Consider the following 7,413-nt stretch of genomic DNA (forward strand, 5'->3'; position numbering starts at 1 on the left):
GACAGGATAAACCTGCCTACCTTCCTCAAGAGGGGAGGAAGAGCTATCTGGCTAGACTTCCAGAATTGATCAGTGTCTTCTAGTCTCCAAACACGAAATGGCTAAGGATGAGGAAATTGCCCTTCAGTCCAACAAATAATAAAAACGGTGAACCAATGCACTCATGAAAACGATGGCCACTTTCAACTGTTCTAAAGAAGAATTTGACAGTGAAATATCTGCCAGGATGGAGAATAACATCCTGCTTGATCTATCAATTTATATTTATCTATCTATCCATCTATCCATTTATCTATAGGTATAGATATCTACAGGGTATCAAAACAGTTAGTTAAAACTTAAATCTTCCAAAATTGTTTCTGGCATAAAAATACTTGAATGAATGTGTCTATTTTTAATATATTCAGTAAATCTCTTTCTCTTGCTCCTCATTTCACTGAAAACTGTGAGCCATGACTCAGACTCCTTTCTTCAATAGTTAGATCAATGCCTGGCACACAGCAAGTGCTCAATAACGGTTCAAAAATCTATTCCTAAAGTATTCAGGGTCAAATTGGGTTCTTATCCCTGGGAGGGTGCCATTCTGGTGGACCTCCCATGGTTGGGTATAGTCATAGAAATGTAAGAATTATCTACTGCTTTATTACTATTTTAATTTTTTTAATGTTTATTTATTTTTGAGAGAGACAGAGTGCAAGTGGGAGAGGACCAGAGAGAGAGAGAGAGGGAAACAATCTGAAGTAGGCTTCAGGCTCTGAGCCATCAGCATAGAGCCCAACGTGGGGCTCCAACTTGCAGACCGTGAGATCATGACCTGAACTGAAGTCAGACACTTAACCGACTGAGCTACCCAGGCGCCCAGCTCATTACTATTTTACAAAATAAGCTCCATGGATCTCTCAAGCACCCCAATACTAGTCTTGGTAATATTGAGTGGGGAAATCAACCCAACAAATGGTGGTGGTGTGTGCCCACGCAGGGTGCCTGGACAACAGCTAGGAAAGGAAGGTGGCAAGGGCTGAGCTGGAGTTTTCTCTTGGCCACAACCCCACAGAGAACTGAGTGGAGCATGTCTGTGTTCCTTCTCCTGCCAGAGTCTATACTCAAGTTTGGGTCTGCAAACAAACTGGTCTTATTTGGGTGGTACTGGGAACGGCTACTTTTGCCTCTCTGCTGATGTCCAAAATCCAACTATCAGAGAGCCAGAGCCTTGAGGTTTGTTTCATGGAAAACTGTAAATACTATTCAAAGCAATGGGTGCCAAGAGAGATGGGGAGAGGTAAGGAGCCAAGGGTAAGACACCTGGATTCTCATCCCATATCACCATTACTTGGCAGGTCACTTCATCCCTCTGGGCCTCAATTTCCTTCTCTCAGTGAAGGGGAACCGAGACTAGATGATTTATTAGTGCTCTACAAATGTAGAAATTTGTCAATGCCATGTGCCACGTGCAGATGTAGGGTTAATGGGGCGCCTGGGTGGCTCAGTTGTTTAAGCATCCGACTTTGGCTCAGGTCATGATCTCGTGGTTTGTGGGTTTGAGCCCCACCTCAGGGTCTGTGCTGACAGCTCAGAGCTTGGAGCCTGCTTTGGATTCTGTGTCTCTCTCTCTCTGCCCCTCCCCAGTTCACGCTCTGTCTCTCTTTCTCAAAAATGAATAAACTTAAAAAAAAAAACATTAATAGGGGTTAATTTATTAGACCCTTCAATTCTGCTAACTGCCTAAGCATGGGTTTTGATAGGATGAGAATGGTAAGAACAGGACAGGATTAGTCTCACAGGAAGGGAAGCTAAAGAAGGACATTAGCTCAGGTCTTTGGATGTAGTGTGGCTGGAGAGGAGAAAAAGGTGACAAGAGTGAAGAGAACTGACTGAATTGGGCCTAGAACCCAAATCTCTTGTACTTTGAGAGAGTCCTCTAATTATGATCATTTTAGATAAGAATGGCTCTTAGGTGGTTTAAGTGTCCATGTGTGTGCATGTTGTGGTGGAGCTCTTTTGTCTTTGCAAGGTAAGAATGGCTCATTAGATATTGTGTAACTTTCTAGGAACTTTAATTCAGAAGTCTTCCCAGGTTAATGTCCAGGTGGTTTTCAGGTGGTTCAGCAGTGATGGGAACCCACTGGTGGAATCCAAATGCTGAATCAACACGTACTACAGCTAGCTGTCTGCTGAGACAAACACAAAAGAAAGATTATGAAAATCAATGAGATTATGCTTGTGTGTAGCCAAGAAAAGTATTATTTATGGAATTAATAAATGTGACTTTTTTTTTCTAGGATGTTGCAATCTCTTGTGAGGACCTACTTGGAATTTTCTGAGTGTCAATGTGGTTTCAGGCAAGGACAGAGCAGGGTGGTGCTTTGCAGATGAAGAGAAGGGGCATCTAGGCTTCTCAGGCACAGACTTGCTGAGGGTCTCTTACAATGGAGACGCTTCCCCTCCCCCGCCCCCAACTTGAGAAGTCCAATTTCAGGGGCAGGGGCAGCTGTGGAGTCTGGAAGTCCCGCCAGCTGCATTTTGGTTGTGCTGTAGGTTACATGTTTCCTAGAAACCTAGAAAATGTTTCCTAGATGTCTCACCCTTACCATTTGAAATATATATATATATATATATATATATATATATATATATAATTTTTTTTTCCTTTCTCTTGTCAATCATAGAACAAATCTGTTCCTCGGGGAACTTGCTCTTTGTGTTGTGACCTGAGAGAGTGAGTGGCAGAAAATAGAGCTGAAAGAAGTGACTACATTTTTTTCAAACTGAACTTGGATGAAATTAGTTTCACGGAGAATTCAGGAAATTAAAAGTCAAATGCAAAAACCAGGTTTATTAAGAAGTGTTCCCTCCCTCCCCAGACAAGCAGAGTAGAGACATATCATGTTTAAAATAGTGAGTGATTGTAAAGAGCGTGCCTACCTGGCCATGACAGCGGTTGACCATTCACTTCCTTGGCCATCTTACAGCTGAAAGACTCCCCAGTCTGTCACCTGTGTGTCACTGCTCTGGTTCCTCTCCCTCCATGGAATTCCATGGAATTCCATGGAATCCTCCAACCCTCCACCTCTTTCTCTAGCAGTGCTTCTTATTCTTCACATAGCTCCTGTGAGTGTTTTATCAACGGGCTGAGACAAGATTTCGAATCAATGGAGCTATGTTGATAAACCAGTATTTATGAGTATTGCCTCTGTATCTAGCATTTAATCTCTTATTTCTGTTTCTATGAAGCTAAAAAAAAACCAAAAAACAAAACAAAACAAAACAAAAACTTATCACATGACAGGCCAGCAAACTGGTGGGAAAGAGTTGTAACAAAATGTCATTGTTTTAGTATCACTGTTGAAACAACTCCTCTGATTCCTGTCAACTTTAATTTTCTCAGGGCTGATCTGGGCACTGTAAGGACTACCTCATGTTGTAGGCGCTGTTGGGTAGCTCAGATGAGAGTGTGGATGTGGACGCCCCATGAGAGAGACAGAACTGTGTGTCTCGATGTTCCCTGGGTGGTGAACTAGTCCATGCTTGACACATCACCCTAAACAGGTCTCTCCAGGAATTTGTGATGATATAATATTTGCACGATGATATAAAATTTGCATATTTCTATATGTCCACAGATGTAGGAATGCTCTAAACCTTCTTCCCATATCCTTTCTTACCAACAGAGGCCTCTCTTGGACCATACTTAGGACACAATATTTATAAACACGAAAATGGTAATTTATGTCTGGAGGTAACTCTTGACCATTTCCACGCTTCTATGTTTTTGCTTATTTCTGCCCAGAAAAATCAGGATTTAGGAACTCTCAGCAGCAGATCTGGAAATTGTATTAGGTTACTTTGGATAACAGAGGGGGTGAGAAATTAGGGATAATGGAGAAATTGTGGGCAATCTGGCCTCATGGGAAGGAGATCATTTAAAAGGACAACGAGTCATCCTCTTGGGGTTAAGATGCAGTTCCTTATTTCTATTTAAATTTATTTATTTTGCCCACAAGTGTCAGATTGTCCTTTACCTTGGCTTTTCATGTGATCAGGATGCTAACTGCAAAGGGTTAGCTGGAGATGTAGATTCATAATAAAAGATGACAGCCAAGATACACAATGGTGGAACTGAGTAAATAAGGCAAACCCAATGGTGTGACTACTCAGGAAGGTGGTAGTGGGTGCCAACAGAACATAAATATTCTTTCTTCCTGTAAGATTCCTCAGCTGTGTACTAAATAGGTACAAAAATTCCTTTATGGTTTTAAGTTGTCAAATAAGGAATCTGCAATGGTGCATGAGGTTTCTCCCCTTGGGTTATGAAATGATGTGTTATTTTATGTTTAAGATTTTTTTTTCTCCTTTTCTTGTGCTTTAGAAAGTTGAAGTACTTTTGATCTCAGAAATAGTATTTGGGAAGCAATTTAAATATCCATAAATTGGTCTTCCTCACCTGGGATATTTGATCTGAATAAAGCCTCAGGCGTTACTAAAGTTTATGCTAAGCGTATCCAGTGCCATTTCCTTCAGAAATGAAAATTCAGTAATTTTATAGAGGTGGTGTGTGTGATTAGCCATTAGAAGGAAATAAAGTCTTATGCTAAAGCAAGTTCATCATATTTTGTTGTGTGCCCACAGTGGTTCTTCAGGGGAAGTAAAGAGGTTGGTTAAGACTTGTACTCCAGAGACAAGGAAAGTTTTCCATTCTTTCACTAAGAGCTCTGAGAACATTAGTTTTCTCTTTGTGTTTATCGTTCCTCATGTATAAAAAGAAGTGTCACTTTTCCAGCTAGAAATGTGATATTTGTCAGTGTGGATTAAAGAGTTTTTACCTTTTTTGAAGTAAGATAAATAAAAATATTAAAGATTACTCATTGTATCTGTGTATGTATTGAGCATCTTTTCTATGTCTGGTACTTGTGCAAGGCATGGAATGACTCACAAGAGAAAGATGAGGAAAGATTATCCTTGCATTGGACAATCTCCTCCAGTGAGACAACTGGGGAATACATGAAGGCAACACATACTTAAAAATTAAATTTCACGGTTTAGACTTGAATATTTCACCATAAAATATCTATTTTTTTTATAAGTAAACTATAGTTTTGCCAAACAGCAAAACTTCTGGCATAAAGTCAAGGAATTGGGCTGCCTCCATTACTCAGCTGGGGAATGGAAGAAGGCTAAGCTTTCAGTATTAACCCTCTTCACTTTCTTGTGGCACTCGCGTGCCTCTTCTTTGGGCTTCTTCTTCTTCTCTGCCCTAGCTGACTATAGCTGCTAATTCCAGATAACCCGCACTTCACCCCCCAGGAGGTCTGCAGAACCCCTTTCCCTCAGTACCAACCACAGCATCATGGAATCTTCCATTCATCAGGGACCTTAGAGACTCCAGTCAACAACTCATTTTATGGGGGAGTTGAAGGTGCAGGAAGGTGAAGTAACTCATTTAAGATAATCTGGTCAGTTAGTGGCCAACCCTTTTCTCTCCTGGCTGGTTTTGCCTCCTTTTATTGCTTCAGAATGCCTTTTTGAAGGAGTCATATAGAAGGGACTATTGTTCACAAAACTTAATGTTCACAACAGTGTAAGATTTCTAGGAGTGTTAACAAATTAACAGAGGGTTAAGAGTCACTTTAATAGTGGTATTCGAGGCAATATGAGGGTCCTACAGTAGATCATAGAAGAAGAATGAAATTGGTGTTTGATTACAAATTAGATCAAACATTTTTTTTTTAATTAAAAAAATTTTTTTTTATTTTTATTATTGAGAGACAGAGAGACACAGAGTATGAGCAGGGGAGGCATAGAGAGGGGGAGACATAGAATCTGAAGTAGGCTCCAGGCTCTGAGCTGTCAGCACAGAGCCCAACGCGGGGCTTGAACTCACAAACTGCAAGATCATGACCTGAGCCGAAGTCGGTAGGTTAACCAACTGAGCCCCCCAGGCACCCCAAACATTTCTTGAAATTAAAAAAATTATAATGGAATTATAAGAACACAGAAGTTTTGAAATAATGCCCGTATCCTTTTTCCATAATGCAATAACATAATCTTGTATTCTTAGCTTCTTAGGTTTTAAAATTTAAGTTCTCATAAAATATTAACTATTAAACTAGCTTCAACTACATTCTTAATATTATTTGGGATGCTGCCATAATTTCATAGGTTAAATGTAAAATGCCAACCTTAAAAATGCCATTTCCCTCTGGTGCTTTGTCTACAACTTAGGTGATCTCCCTCCAGGTTGATGGGTTGTCTGAGCTCTCCCTACTAAGTCTGTCAGTGAAGTTTTCCAGTAGGCATATAACTGAATCACAGTGAGGCACATTGATTATATTTTACTAATTAACCAGGAATTAAAATAGTTGTGTATAAAATATTTAAATTCAATAAGATTTACAAATTGGGTCAACCTTTAAAAGAACTTAATCAGCTTGTGTTTAAAGGCCTTCTATGTTGTAATTATTTAAATCATGATTTTTTTTCTTTCATACTTGAGAAAATTGCTTTTCTGGAATAAGTTTCAGTCCAGAATAAACAAAAAAATTCAACTCTATCTTTTCTAGCCCATGGCTCCTAGCTGCCTTGATGAAGAGCTGATCTTGGCTTGCTCCCTGGCTCCTCTCCCTGATCTACTTTATTTCAACTCAGGAACCCCAGACCCATCTACACCCTGGAAATTGGGATGCTGAGAAAGATTTGTCTAGAGGAGACAGATGTTCAGGAGGCAGAGTCTACATGATTCTGTTACTGGCTGGATTGGGGGAATGAGGGAGAGGAGGAGATCCTGGCTTGATTGACTTGGTTACATCCTGCTAAGAGGAATTCCTGGTGGAGGAGAAGGGATGCTAACAGTTTGTGATTTAAAACTGCCAAGGTTGAGTTGGCTGTGGAGCATTTAGGAGGAGATGCTTAGAGGGAAATTAGACTTATTGGACCAGAGTTCAGAAAGTGGTATGACAGGAGATAGATATGGGAATGAGCAATATAGAGCTGTTGTTAAATCTTTGAGTATTCTTGCCCACAGAATCTACCTCCTGCTTCAGGTAACCCCACATCTCCTTGGTAACCCTGATGGACAGGAAAAGTGAATGGTGTCAGCAAGGCTATCAGGATCCTTACAATCGCTGCTTACAATCTCTTGTTTTCCAATTTAGGAAGCAGAACCTTTAGCAAAGCAGCCTGATTTATTTACCTTGAGTGGTGACTGGGTCAGAACTCCAAAAGTTCTCAAATATCCGTGTTTGAGTTTAAAACTCTAAACTCTTTCCTTCTGTGTTCCCTCTTCTGACACTACTCAGGTGTCCATGCCAAGTCTGAAGGGATAGTCTTTACCATACCTCAGGTGGGCTCACAGTCTGGACTCCTCCCCTGGCCGAAGAGGCTCTTACTCTCTACTCACTTGTATTACTATGTCATTGT

This window comes from Panthera tigris, chromosome B4, assembly GCF_018350195.1.
Source record: "Panthera tigris isolate Pti1 chromosome B4, P.tigris_Pti1_mat1.1, whole genome shotgun sequence".
In the NCBI taxonomy this organism is placed as follows: Eukaryota; Metazoa; Chordata; class Mammalia; order Carnivora; family Felidae; genus Panthera; species Panthera tigris.